Below are 15,279 nucleotides of genomic sequence, written 5' to 3' on the forward strand. Positions count from 1 at the left end.
TTATTTATAAAGCACCAACATATTACGTAGCGCTGTACATTAAATAGGGGTTACAAATGACAAACAGATACAGACAGTGACACAGGAGGAGGAGAGGACCCTGGCCTGAAGAGCTTACAATCTAGCAGGTGGGGGAAGTCTCACACAATAGGAGGGGAGATATGTAGTGGTGGGAAGTAGTGAGGGTTTTAAAATACAGAAGAAGACGGGTAGGGAAGTTTGAAAAGATGAGTTTTGAGTTCTCTTTTAAATGAGCAGAAAGTAGGAGCAAGCTGAATAGGATGAGGAAGACCATTCCAGAGAGTCGGGGCAGCTCTAGAAAAGTCTTGGAGCCGTGCATGTGATGAGGGTTTGAGTGAGGAAGTCATTAGTAGGTCATTGGAGGAGCGAAGAGAGTGGCTAGGGGAGTATTTTTCTCTCAGGTCAGAAAGAAGAAGAACTGTGTAGGAACTGTGTAGGGATTTAATGGCAGAGCATAGCAATCAATGTCTTCCTTCATTTAGGTCAGTCAGGAAAACTAAACACAATTGTTGGTTAGTTGTTTTAATGTGTTTTTAATGTTTGTCTTAAGCACTAATGTGTAATATGCTTGTTAAAATTTATCATATGCTTGTTAAAATTTATCAAATTTAAATAACTCCCCCTCCTTTTGTGTGTTACTTCCCCCACCTCCTAGATTGTAAGCTCTTCAGGGCAGGGTCCTCTCCTCCTCCTGTGTCACTGTCTGCATCTGTCTGTCATTTGCAACCCCTATTTAATGTACAGCACTGCGTAATATGTTGGGGCTATATAAATCCTGTTTATTATTATTATTATTATTATTATAATAGTAATTCCAAAACTATTATATTAACATGGAGTTAACGTCTTTACAGCTAAAACAGCCTCCACTTCATTGTAAAGGCTTTCTGCAAGATTTTAGTGTAGCTGTAGGATTTCTATTCTACCAAAAGTGAATTTCTGAGTCAAAGTGCTGATGTTGGATAAAGGACTCACAATCAGCATTCCAGTTCATCCCAAAGGTGTTCAGTAGAGTTGAGGTCAGGGCTTTTTGCAGGACACTCAGGATTCTTCACACCAAATATAACCAGGTGTTAATGGAGCAGGCTTTGTGCACCGCCACTGAAACAAGAAAAAAGGCTGCAGATTTCTTTCTATAATGCACATTCACAGTTCAGTGTACTATCTTGGCATACCTATTTTCTAGGAATGAATTAACTTATGTGCTCCTTCCATTATTACAGCTCCTCCAATCAAGAGGACTGAATATCCTTAACCTGAAAAAAGGACCAGGTAAGGATGAGGGGTGACTGTACTAAAAAAAAAAAAATACTATATTTTCTATTTCAAAAGTGATAGGCAATAAAATAACTTACCTGCCAATAATGCCAACAATATCTAATTTTTCAGTATAGTTCCCCTTTAGGTATATGCTTTGCTGAAAACTCAGTTTGGAGGTTGGTCTACATATTGTTCAATATGATGTTTGTTGGTTTTTACATTGTATGGATGTATAGCAAAGTACAGCCACCTAGTGGCAGCTAAATACATTACAGTTTACATGTTTTGTAGAAGGAACTTTGTCTACCTGAGAAATTGTTAGGGAACATTGTGTTCTTCAGACAGATAACAAGTGCTGTACCGATTCTCTCATTTCTTTGTTCCAGCTAATTTTAGATTCCTGGGATTGCAGCCATTTTCATGTAATATATTGCCATTGTACAGACACATCGCTAGAGGAAACACTTAATGGATGTGCTTTCCTAGAATGTCATTATGTCTGAACTGTTCTGCTTCTTTTCTTAAGCTTTCATTTGTTATGTGTCACTGAACTTCAGCATTTGTAGGTTTTGTGGTCAAGAAGTCGGTTTATAAGATTAGTTCACAAAGGCCCCTGTGTGAGTGTTTGCAACACTTGCTTGGAGCTTTTTCTTCTTGTCTAATGTATAGTTTTATATTAATAACTATCTAAAGTGTAACCCAAGCCGTTGTTTGTTTTTATATTTTGAATTAGGGGGAAAGTGTTAGAATGGCCATTTTGAGATTTCCCTCAGTGACTACTGCAAATCCATTCTTATCAAAGGTCACACAGGCAGCAACAAAATATTACAAAAGTGGTAACCCTGACACAGCCAATATACACAGCTCATCCATGTCTGGCTGTTAGGAGAGCCCAGGCTTTTCTTTGCAGTTATGTAAAAGAAGAAGCCAAATATTGTGGAGTTCATCTTTATTTCACTCTTCTCTCCTATCAGTAGGTTCCTTATTGACACATGAACATTGCAGCACAGCTGATTGGCTATTGTGCTCCTTTTCCCTCTCCTGGTCTCTGGAAGCTGTGGTCAGAAAATCTAAGGTTCTGGTCAACATTATAGATTGTAGGCTCCATTCAGCAAGTCCCCCCCCCCCTAATTACTAAATGACTAACTTGCAATGCCTTCTTCTGCAGTGTCTTTATATTGAGTTAGGCATCTTGGAAGAGGCAGGGCTTTGCATCCTCATGTCAGAGCTACCTTATTTATAACTGGTGGTCTTATGGCTGAATGATGAAAGAATAAGTAGTAGCAGAAATTAGGAGAAGCACCAATCTACAGAATTATTCAAACAGAAACAGCAAGATCCCTCAACTTTCAGCTTTCTCTCCAACAAGCAGAATAGTGAGCCAACACAACACTGGCATCACCTAGTAAAGAGAACAAATTGTAGGACTCCTACACCTTTTTCTTTAATGCACCTGAAATGTGATTAGTTTAGACTGTAAAATGGGCAAAAGTTTTTTTTGAGCTTAAAATACCCAGTAGTGATCTGGAAACTTTATTTACGTGGTGTTAGTAATGCAACAAGTGAGTGCACTGTTGGGCTGTATGTACTTATATTATAGAGTCTTCCTAGCACCCCCACCGACCCAAACTTATACTCACTTGTTCCCAATTAGGCGAGATACTGCTTAATAGATCACTTAAATTATTTCTTAAAGTCTACCAAGCTCTCATTAATTCTTATTGAGTTAAGAAGGAACTAAAATTTGTGAACAGGGCTTTATTGCAGAAAGGGATGGGTAATGTCCCTTCCATGATAAGCATTCCTACCTGCCCGATTGCACTATGGAATTGTCAAAATTGCTAAACTGCACATGCAGCTAGGATACCTGGAAATTCTGGCTTCCCCTGTCTGTCCCTTCTGCAATAAAGTTCCTTTTTTGTATTGCTTACTGAGTTTTCCCTGCATGCAAATACTGCAACTATGACACCTGCTGGCTGAAGGGAAGAATTGCACACAAATGAAGTATGCAGTTGATATTAATATTATTAATAAACTTGATTTATATAGCGCCAACATATTGCTGTACATTAAATAGGTTTCGAATGACAGACAGATATATATATATCACACAATAGGAGGTTACTAAATAATGGTCCGAAAAACATACAAATTTCAAATTTTTTACATATGCATATACAGTAATGAAATAAAGAAAATATGCCCTTTTTCCATTGTAAGGTTTTGCAAATACAGACATAACAAAAATCATCTGGTCCTAAGCACCATGATAATATTTATCAAAGACTATGTCAAAATGCAGAAACTTTGTGTGAAAGAGTTACACTGTTCCCACAATCAATGGAAATAAGAGGGTAAGTAGCAGTTAAGTGTTGCTAACCCAACATCCCTAATTTAAAAATTAATTTAGTGTGAAAAGCAGACTTCTGGCATTTTGCTGATCTGGCGTACTACGGTGTGTGTTAACACAATGTCAAGGAGGAAAGACATCATCAATGACCTTAGAGAAGCAAATGCCTATCAATCTGAGAAGGGTTAAAAACTTCACCTCCAAACAATCTGAAGTTCAGTGGAAAACACTAAAGACAGCCAGGAATCTTCCCAGGAGTGAACATCCTTGCAAATACAACCAAAGTCAGATTACACAATGCTCAGAGAAATTGCATAAAAACCCAACAGCTCCATCTCAGTAGTTACAGGTCTCAGCATGCTAAGTGTTAAAGTTCATGACAGTAGAATTGGAAAAACACTAAACAAGTAGGGCTTATACAGTTACATCTGAATGAACCACGACTTTTGGAACAATGTCCTTTGTATAGACATATCAACACTAACACCTCATAACAACTGTTCAGCAAAAAATTAAAGGTCTGATGATTTGGGCATGTTTTGCAGCCACAGGACCTGTAGAGTTAAATGTGAGGCCAACAGTGTGACAGCTCAAGCTTGACAGAAACTAAATAATGCAACAGGACAATGATCCCATGCATACCAGCAAATCTACATTTACCCCCCCCCCCCCCATTTTCAGAACATTTCCAGGTTCTTTCACTTGCTTAACATCTTCAAAATCCGCCCCTACCTGTCCCCAGAGACCACCAAACTCCTTGTACACGCTCTTATCATCTCTCGTCTGGACTACTGTAACCTTCTCCTCTCTGGTATTTCACTAACCCGACTATCTCCTCTACAATCTAATATGAATGCTGCAGCCAGACTCATTCATCCTTCCCACCTACCTACCCACCTACCTACCTACCTAATACACAGCCTTCTCACCACTCCTCTCCTGCTGCATCTCTTTGTAGTTCTCTTCATTGGCTTCTATTTTCCCATAGAATCTAATTCAAGCTCCTGTGCTTTGCCTTCAAATCTCTCCACAGTTCTTGTCCTACTTACTTTTCTGACCTGGTAAAAAAAATACTCCTCTAGCCACTCTCTTCGCTTCTCCAATGACCTAGTAATGACTTTCTCACTCATAACCTCATCACATGCACGGCTTCAAGACTTTTCTAGGGCTGCCCCGACTCACTGGAATGGTCCTCCTCATCCTATTTGGTTTGCTCCTACATTCTGCTGACTACGGGCAATCAAAACCCATCTTGCCTACCCAAACTTGCCTACCCATGTTCTTCGGTCTCCCAAACCCTCACTACTTCCCACCACTACATATCTCCTCTCCTATTGTGTTATACTTTCCCACCTCTTAGATTGTAAGCTCTTCGGGGCAAGGTCCTCTCCTTTTCTTGTGTCATTGTCTGTATCTGTCTGTCATTCGCAACCCCTATTTAATGTACAGCGCTGCGTAATATGTTGGCGCTATATAAATCCTGTTTATTAATAATAAAAATAATAATAATAATAATAATAATAAAACATAATGGCTGAAAAAAATCTAGGTCTTGTAATATTAGCCCTTTTAATGTGAAGTGGCTGTGGCTGAACCTCACCAGAGCTATGCATAAACCAATGCCCACAAACCTCAATGATCTGAAGGAAGGTTGTAAAGAAAAGTGGGCAAGAATTCCTCTACAATAAGGATGGATACTGATAAAATCATACAGATAACAAATACTCCAAGTCATTGCTACTAAATGTGGTTCTACAAGCTGTTCAATCATGGGGTGTACTTAGTTTTTTCACACATTACCCATGACACATTGGAACACGTTGTTACATGAAAGATTGGATTTAAATACCTAGAACCTGCTAAGAACCAGATGATTTTATATTGTATTTTTGTCTACCCCAAATGATTTTTTAATAAAAGCTAATGATAGAATGCCCTAATGGATGACATATTCTATCTATCCTAAATGAAGATCTGGTTTTCAACAATACACACCTACAAAATTAGAAAAAAATAAAAATAAAAAGATGGTCTCAATTTTTTTAACTATTTAAAGGCCCTTCTTCTCTTTCCTTCTTCTCATTTTCCACCAACTCTGCTCCTCCTGCCAGAGGTGGCTTTAGACAGACTGGACCCTTTTGTCAAGGCTTCTGAATTGGCCCCTACAACCATTTCTTATGATATTAAACTGAATTATCCATCCCCCTTTTTTGTCACAGACGGGTGTATGGCTGTAGCCAATTATATGAACCCTTTGTTCGTTGGAGGCAAATACATTATGTAACTGGAAATCCTGTACAGCAGATGGGCCCTGAGCTCCTGCCCAGGTTGCCTTGTGATTGATCTTGCTTTGCCTCTTAAATTTATTTTGCTAAATATAGCCACTAATGCCCACCTTGGTCCAAAAGTGCTATTATTATAAATAAAGGTTGTCACACAATGCAGGGTAAAGTAAACATGGGAGAAAAAAATGTAGGCTAAATCCTCCTTTTATAATACCTGTATGCTTAACTTTAATCATTTCCTTACAGCAAAACTCATTTATTTCCAGGGAAGGGGGGGGGGGGGGGGGGGGTGTAACTTTAGTTTGACCTCATTTTCTTGTGTAGAGGGGGGGGTGTTATATTTGCTCTAAAATCACACCTTACCTTAATACAAATAGGAGAGAGGAAAATGCGTAACTCTTATTGCTTAATCAGTGTATTGTTGGACTACCCCAGATGTAATAAATCAAAAACAGGAAAACAGAGAGAAAGAACTGGGGTTTTTGTGGCTATACTTCAAAATATGTTTAATATGAATACTTATGTTACATATAAAAAGGTAGTACAATATTATACAATGATAATAGCAAAAACACAAAAAAAAACTCCAGGTTTACTCTACACAGGCCACCTGCCAGGATATTATTCGTGGGAATGATAATTGACTCAATTCTGACGCGTTTCGCCCACCGGGCTTCCTCAGGGAATATGTAGAGACCTTTCAAATGACTATAACAATACAAAGTAGAATTTTCAATGTTTAAGCGATCACATATAATGTACAAATTTATGAAATTTATAATAATATACTAATACAATACATTCACAGATACCAATGCTTTACGTATATAATGAGTATTCATAGTAGTAAGTGCTTATCATAACTTAAAAAACTTTTTACCTTGTTTGAACTGTGTTGGAATTGAGACAAATATCCATATATAATAAATATACCCAGCTTCACTGATAAATGTGTATCCTCTCCAGCTTTGGAGAGTTTAAACCCCCCTGTCGGTATTCCCGAGTGTGGCTTGGGGAGAAATGTATGTACCAAAAGTGGTTACCCTGAGCCACACTCGGGTAGCATAAAAAAAATCCTACCTGCTCCCCATGATCCAGTGGCGTTTTCTACCAAACCCTGGCCGGCGTCTGCATCACATCTTCGGCTTGATCAATGTGATGTTTTAAGCGTCGGTATGCTGGGGGGGTTGTGGCTTGGTGAGAAATTTAAAAGCAATATACGTTGTAATCTGCTTTTAAAACATTGGTAGCAGTGATAAAATTATAAAAAATAAATCCAAATAATTAATAATAATTACAAAAGTTTATCTAGTTTAATATATATTGAGTATACATTGTATTGTACTCTTGTTTGGACAAATTGAAAAAAAAAATCATTATTTTTTATATTTATTATTTATAATTATTTATTATATTTTAATTTATGATTTGTGTTTCAAACTTATCATACCCGGGAGTTATTCCTAAGAATTACTGGCCTAAAATATTAAACAACAAATTTCCACGCAAAGCAATGTACTGCTTTTGACATAAAAATACTTACGGCCAGGGAGGTTAATAAATTAGACCCAGAGCCTCAACTACAGTGAGACCTGACATGAATTGCAATGATTCCCCACTCTATCCAAAAGAAAAAAAATGAGACTGTTTCATGAGACATTTGGTAATACCTGCACTTAAATAGTATACATGCAGCTCCTACCGGTATCTCTCAAACCTGACACCCGGAGTTGCTGTATAAATACATTAGTTTAGCTAGTTTATAATAGTTTCTGTCAACACAGGAAAGTTGGATAAAAAGAGATTCAAATGAATCAAATATACATTGTTACTTTTGTATCCACCTTGTTTCATTCACCTATAGATCCATTTTATATGCAAATGAATGAAACAGTTAATGAAAACAACAGGACAAGCAACATTTCTGCTCATATAAAAGACATTTACAAAATTCATCTTCTATTGGAACCAAACAAACCTGTTGGTAGATTTAATTGCAGTGCAGAATGTATGTAAATAGAAACTGTTGGAGATCAGCGGTACTAAGATCCAGCAATAGGGAAAGGAAAGGGTATTCTATTCAAAAATAAGGGTTGTTTACAATAATTAGTCCTTTGACAAAATATTTATATCTTTCAGATACAGTTTACAATTTTTCGCTTCAGAAGTGAAGTCATTGGTGGTGGTGAGCTTTTGCTATAATCACATTGCATACTTGCTGATCATGGCACAGATTTACCTCCTCCTTTGTGCCCTCCAGCAATGACAGATCCAGCGTCATCCACAGCTGGCATCTCCACTGCCAACTCTTCAGGTTCCCACCTTAATCATTTTTGGCCATTGGGTGGTCACTGATGATGGCATCTAAGTTTTTTCTCAGATATGCCAAGAATAGAGCTGGCTCTACACTGCATGGTGCATGCTCTCTAAAACAGAAAATAGATCACCATGAGCTGGGGAAATGGTTTTTATGCATGTCTCTTGGATTGTAAGCTCTTCTGGGCAGGGTCCTCCCCTCCTTCTGTATCACTGTCTGTATCTGTCTGTCATTTGCAACCCCTATTTAATGTACAGCGCTGCGTAATATGTTGGCGCTATATAAATACAGTTTAATATTATTATTTTTTAATTATTTTTATTATTATTATTATTAATAATAATAATAATAAAATTAATGTCTCTTCTGCCAAAAACCTTGTGACTTTACTGGGAATAAGAAGTAGGAGTGATCCTCTCCTTTAAGACCACTGGGGGACAGCTGAAACCATGCAGTGTCTGTGATTGACAATGACAAAGAGGTGAAGTGGCACTGAAAGCAACTAATATTTTCACCTATTTTAGCCATCGGTCTCATCAGGGAGATTTCCCTTCCTTTCCTGTGCTGTAGACTAAACAGGAGATTCCACATTAGAAGATTTCCCCTCAGGGGTGTAGTGGGGCAGGCACACCCTGCCCTCATTTTTTTCGAGTAATGAGGCTTTTATATTTCCATTCCTTTGTATGAGACTTGGTAGTAACATAGTGGTCAGTGGGAGGAATCACTAAACACAATGAGGAACACAGAAAATTATTCCACTTAAAAAAGTTTGGGTTCAGTAGTTTGGGAAATGTAAAACACTTGTTAGATTTTTACATGTATTTCACCAGGGTCACTTTTAACAGTTTTATTTTTATTCAAATATATGAATGTAGTTTTATTTTTAAAAAGTCAAGCAACAGGTTATAGAAGACATATGTTATTGCAACTGTAAACTGTTCATTCAACAATACATTGTTAGATTTTTTTTTAACTAAGGCTTGGTCTACACTAGGCATAGGCAAACTATGGCCCCCAGGCCATATACAGCTTGTTAGGCCATTTTATCCAGTTCAACGGGCCGGATAAAACGGGCTGCGGTCCGTGTCTCTGGCAAGGTGCCTCCCCCCCGAGTGGGGTAAGGAGAAGTACCCCGCTGGGGGGCTGCACCGACCAGAGCCGTGGACCTTGTCCCCTGTGCAAATCCGGGGCTCGGGAAGGTGGGCGGAACAACCCGCCCACTCTAACATCGCAGGCTACGATCTACGATGGGAGAGAGGGCGGGGTTATGATGGGAGAATGGGAGGGGTTATGCCATCATGACGTCACATTATGGCCCAAGCCCCTCTGCCAAATTTTAGATCAGATTGTGGCCCTTGAATGAAAAAGTTTGCCCACCTTTGGTCTACACAGAAATTTTCCCCAGTGTATAAAAGCCCATGTTTGAAATCCCCATGCATTCCAGTGGGCTAATCTATACCAGTACGTTTCCTTGAGGCACGTTTATGGTCTTTATCTATAATGCTGCTTGCAACGTTTCAAAATTAAAACGCGGGGCTAAAGCAAGAAAAAGCAGGAAAACGCTTCTATTGATTTTTTCGGTATTTTCCTGTGTGCTTTAAACGTAAACACAGTAAAACAGTAACAGGAAAACACAGCTTAGATGTTTTCCAGCATTTTAAATACAAGCTTTAAAACGCTAATAAAAGTGCATAAAAATGCATATAAACACAGTAGCAACGTTTAAATGCGTTTTTACGTCCGTGTAGACCCAGCCCTTGGTAATGTAAGCACCTTGTTTTTTCATGAGATATCAGACTATTGCAGTTCCTATTACAGCAGAACTCAGACCCAGAGAGGGAGAAGAAGCACAATGAGCCAGTCAGCTGTGCTACAGTGCTTTTGTGTTAACAAGGGACAAGCTGATAGGATGAAATAGAATGAGCTCATCAGCCTAATGTTTCTCTTTTCATTATAGGAGGGGAAAGGCCTCTCAAATTTACCTATCAGAATAAAACCAGGTCTGTGCGGACAGTGTCAGAACTGTGTAAATGTCCAGAAAGGATGCACAGAATTATAAATCCTTTGTCAGGTAAAACAGTTTATATGTATTTTACCTGTGTATTTAGTTTTGTGTTTGGAGTTTGACTTAAAGTTCAACTAGTGATTTGTAAAGTTCATCATTAGCATCAAGCCCTTTGGCATTGCATACTGGCACTTGTAGTTCCTAAACAGCTTAGAGGCTCCAGGTTGCCTACACCTGCTCTCTCGGTGAGATTAATGTGTGGCCCTTTTTGCAGGGAGCTGTCAGATCCAGGGTTCCCCTCCCAAGCAGAGGCAAAGGGAGGTGGAGGAAAGGGGTGGCTTATGGTGTGATGCTAATGAGACAGAGCTGGGGCCAGCATGATACAGCGGATTCTCAAGCAGCATCATGCAGTAGTTACTGTCAGCATCTCTTCTGCTGTATCAAGAACTCCTGGCTCATTTCTTCCTTCCAGCAGCATTCCCACCCCACCCAATCCATCCCCAGAAGCTCCACATAGCAGAGGAGGAAGGTAAATATCACCATGACAGTGTCAGTGTGAATTCTGCATGTAGCAGTGCCGCCCTGCACCACTGTATTACAAATTGATGCTTTATATGTCTAGCTCAGTGTACAGTATTTGCATTCAGCGTTCTGCTTTTTTAATCTTTCTCCAAATGCCAGCTGCGCCCTACTGACCTGCCTATCACCCACAGCATACATCCAATAGGGAGGCTTGCAGGGGCATCAGCATTTTCATAGTATACTGTACGTGACTCATCACTTGTAGACTGTACTGTATGTATAGATGCTGCTTACATTTACTGAATGGATTAGGATTTTACAAATAGCTTTTAATTGCTGGTAATTAGTTGTTGATAGTTTGGCCTGTTCTCGTTTAGTTTTGTTCTGCCCTTTAAATCTGCATATTTTATTTAACGGATACTGCATACAGTGACTGAATGTGTATGGAGCTGTCCGTCATACAATGTACAATGTCTGATTATCACTATAATATGATACAAGTACAGGGACAGACAAACTGTGTCATTTATAGCCCTGAAAAGAAATATATTTTCTGTCTGTCTCAAGGCTTGATATTCTGAATCCTTCTGCATTCCAGGCAAGGCTTTCTTAACCTTTTTAACATAAGAGAACCCTTGAAATAACTTTCAGATTTTTAAGGAACCCCTACTAAAATTTCTGTATCCACAATTTAGAGTATATTAGTTTGGTGGTCAGTGGGAAGAATGTCTCCTACATTGCCGGCCATTGGGAAGAATGTCACCCTTACAGATAGCCAAAAAGATCATTGGTGCCACTTAAACTGACCTGAGAGGCACAAACTGCTCAAGGAACCCCTAACAACCTCTGGAGGAAGCCTGGTGGACAAACACTGGTTTAAACTATAAATGTTCTGTGATTCTGCCTTTATGCTTCTTTATAGGTAGAATACTAATAATATACTACGGTTATTGTCTTCATTCATTCTTTAAAAGTTTTATTATCTGGTATTGCGTAGCAGTGATGTTGTCTACAGTATAGGAACCCACATTGGCCAATCAAAGGCCATCCTATGTCTTGATAACTGTAGTTTATTCATCATTGCTACCCCTTGTACAACCTAGATATGGCTGAAAGTTAGTTCTTTCATTATGTTTGTGTTCCTTTATTAGGAATGGTTGACTATAATTACCTAAATATATGTCTGGATATAAGGATAAAAGCCAACCAGAACTGGTTTTAACATTACCTAAGATTTATGGCCTACATCAACTGTAAACTGTTATTGTTCAAAGACTCCAGTGGGTAAGGAAAGAGAAATATATCCCTCAGTGTTTTATGTCTTTCTCCTCCCAAAAAAGTCCTTATTTATAGTTTGATGGTATTACTATATCATAGCTGGATCCCCATTTATTTATTGTGCTTTATGGCAGCGGTCCCCAACCTGTGGTCCGCGAGAAATTTTTTCTGCTCTGGCTCGTGCGCCCCCCAGCGGGGTCAGGAGAAGGACACCACTGGGTGGGAACATTGGCCAGAGTCCTGGACCTTGTCTCCCGTATGGATCGCAGGCCCAGGGCAGTGGGCGGACTGTATTCCTGTGTCGGTCAGACCTGCGATGCCAGCTGCCTTTTATGTACAAAGTGACAATTTATTACCACCTTCCACATCCTATCACCCTTACTACAGTAAGTAGTATTTCCCCACTGCAGGGTAATCTTAGGTATTGTTTAGTATCGGAGCTTACTCGGGTGGGACTACCCCCCAGTCATGTGATAATGTGCAGGCCTGGCAATTGGTCCCTCAAGCACCATCACAGTCAAGAGGTCACATGCTCCCCCTACCCAGATGGGAGGTGGTAGTGAAAATAGGGTGTCGAGGGACTGCAGATGGATAAATGTACTTTTACAAAGAGACACGGTTACATATGTTACTTTGCCCCAAATAGTAAAGTTAACATGTCTTTTAATGACTTAGTATATTGGATATATCATACATTGGATATGTCATGTTACAAAAATTAAACACCTTTTGTTCATGTATGATGTTATACGTCCTGTTGCAGTCTCAAAATCAAAATTAAAAGTATATTTAATCAATATTTCAGTACATTTGGGTAACATTACTGTGTCTCACTCGTAAATTAATATAGATGGTGTGCTATTAAGTGCTAATCGAGACAAAGAAAAGAGGACAAGGGTGGAGTCATTATCATATTAGCTGGAGTGATCATCACTGGAGATTGAAAGGGGAGAGGAAAATGATTTGGAAATGACAAGTCTTATAAACGTATTATCAAGTAATATCATATATTCTCATTAAGGTTTTTTTACCTGATAACAAGGAAATATTATCTTTTGCTGGTTACAATTTATGAAAACACAGTTGTGTCTTATGGGTTGATTGATCATATAAATATTTACACAGATGTTTAAGTGTGCAGTAGCCATGGGGCAGTTACCCAGATTAGGGCCAAATCTAGTTACAAAAAGTAAAATGGTTGCAAATTCCTAAGTAGGAAAAAAGTAGTGTTCATGTTTTGGTAAATTGTTTTCTCCAAACCTACTAATTTCAGCCCTTGACAAAATATTGTTGGTATTCAACTTAAATTGACTCCTGTGCGCTTTGCTGAAATTTTGCCATGAAGTTAATTGTCCAACAAATATTCGCCAACATTTCTATGCTCACCTTTATTTTCGAAAAGTTGCAAAATGAAAAATAAAGTCCAAAAAGGTAAAGTTTCTATTTAATTCAAATGTTTCTTTTTGCCTGTGTTGCATTGGGAACATTTTTCTTTCTGCCTATCCCAGAAAACTAAGAGGTGACAGAAAGGGCCTGATTTATTAAAGCTCCACAAAACCTGGGGGATCCTGCAATTTTGGAATGAACCTGTTTTAGGATTGAAAACATTTGCCAAATAATAGTAAATGATTTTCAAGAAATCCATTCCAGGTTTGCTGTGTCAACCAGGTTCACCCATGATAGTCTATTCTCTCCAGTCTTTGAAAGCTTTAATAAATCAGACCTATACTGAGAAGAAATCACTACAAAGCGAGGAGAATCGCCATTTTAGGCAGTTGTCAATAGAACAGATGCCCCCATTAAAAGATTTACCCTTCTATTACTACTGTCTTGGTGACAACTGCTACATTTTTGATTTTCCTTTTTTTTATGTGACAGTGGTTAAAAGGACAACTAGAAAGGGCAAATCTAAACTTGGCAAAGGTTCTAATACTTCCCACCTTTTAATAAATGGCTCACAAATCTACTATAAGAACTCCAATATGGAAATATGTCAGTTGCAGCATCTCTATAGAACTTAATACATTTCCTCCAATGTTATCAGATATACTGATTCCTCTTCTAGATAACATAGATGGGTGGGATTTTATAGTCCTCAGACTTTTGTTTCTGAAAAGAATATATCAGAAGTAGAAAGCCCAGGAAGTTATCAGATGACAAGATTTCTGACACGCTTATCACTTATCGAAACAGATAACAAAATATTTTATTGGTATATTTAGCAAACCAAAAGTTAGCAAATAAGAAAAGTTTATTGTTTGAGTTTACATACTTCTTATCCTCCCTAGCGGTTCATTTCTTTCCGGTTTTATATGTCTAAAAGCGGTACATTGTTTTTCATGAAAATTTATTTTACAGTATAATATAATAGTATGAGTATAATAAAGTTTGAAACACAAAATCATGTAAAAATAATAAATTGAATAAATTAAAAAATATATATTTTTTTAAATTATTTTAATTTTTTAATTGAAAAAAAATACATAATATACTTATACTATTATATATACTGTAAAATAAATGTTCATTGAAAACAATGTACAGATTTTACACATATAAATTCAATGTATTGCATTCAATGCAGTTATTTTGTATTGAATGCAATACAAATGGATTTTGAATTTCCCGCCCGCCCTGCCAGCAATGTTCACACACACCGACGTCACCGGGAACTCCCCGGTGACTCATCTTGTGGAGAAGCCGGCCAGAGGAAGAAGAAAGAAGACAGGGATCCCGGCGATGGACGGCGGATCAAATAAGCGCTGTATTCACTAACCTTCCCATAGGTTTACCTACCCCGAGTGTGACTCGGGGTTACCGCTTTCAGCAACTTTTTTCTACCACGAGTCACACTCGGGGTTACCGCTATGAAGGTTAATAAGAGAACTGGAATGTTGTTTTTAGTAATTCTTCCTGCAAAGAAAAACTTTATTTACTACCTCTATATCGCCTGTGCTATCAAATGCCGCTGCTATCAAGTGATAAGCTTGACCAAAAATGTTATCACTTCCTGGTGTTTCAGATACCTGCGTGCCTTGCTGCACTCCTTGGATTTCATGTGCTGGTGCTGTGTCTAGATCACCAAAGAGAAACCACAGTGGTGAAAGGAACCACAGAGTGCAGCGGGGACCGGGCAACTGACACACCAGGAAATATGCCAGATGTTGAAGGTTCTTGAGTTCAGCTGCATGGGCGTTAGAAAGAAATAAAATATTTTCCAAGACTACATTCTTTTTATTTC

The 15,279-nt window shown here is 38.4% G+C and overlaps 1 protein-coding gene across 10 annotated transcripts in view; it reads left to right on the plus strand.

Moving 5' to 3' along the window:
* The window catches only part of DYNC1I1 (dynein cytoplasmic 1 intermediate chain 1), a 237,304-nt gene that overhangs the window by 21,141 nt on the left and 200,884 nt on the right, over positions 1 to 15,279 (plus strand). For 8 of the 10 annotated variants that reach the window (XM_072412905.1, XM_072412903.1, XM_072412913.1 and 5 more), the window contains one exon: positions 1,245 to 1,293. The gene's annotated coding sequence lies outside the window, so the exon portion shown is untranslated. Of the gene's footprint in view, positions 1 to 827; positions 1,294 to 10,614; positions 10,768 to 15,279 lie in introns of those variants that run through there. The other 2 variants (XM_072412906.1, XM_072412909.1) reach the window with 2 other exon arrangements.

Source organism: Pyxicephalus adspersus, chromosome 5, assembly GCF_032062135.1.
Source record: "Pyxicephalus adspersus chromosome 5, UCB_Pads_2.0, whole genome shotgun sequence".
NCBI lineage: Eukaryota > Metazoa > Chordata > Amphibia > Anura > Pyxicephalidae > Pyxicephalus > Pyxicephalus adspersus.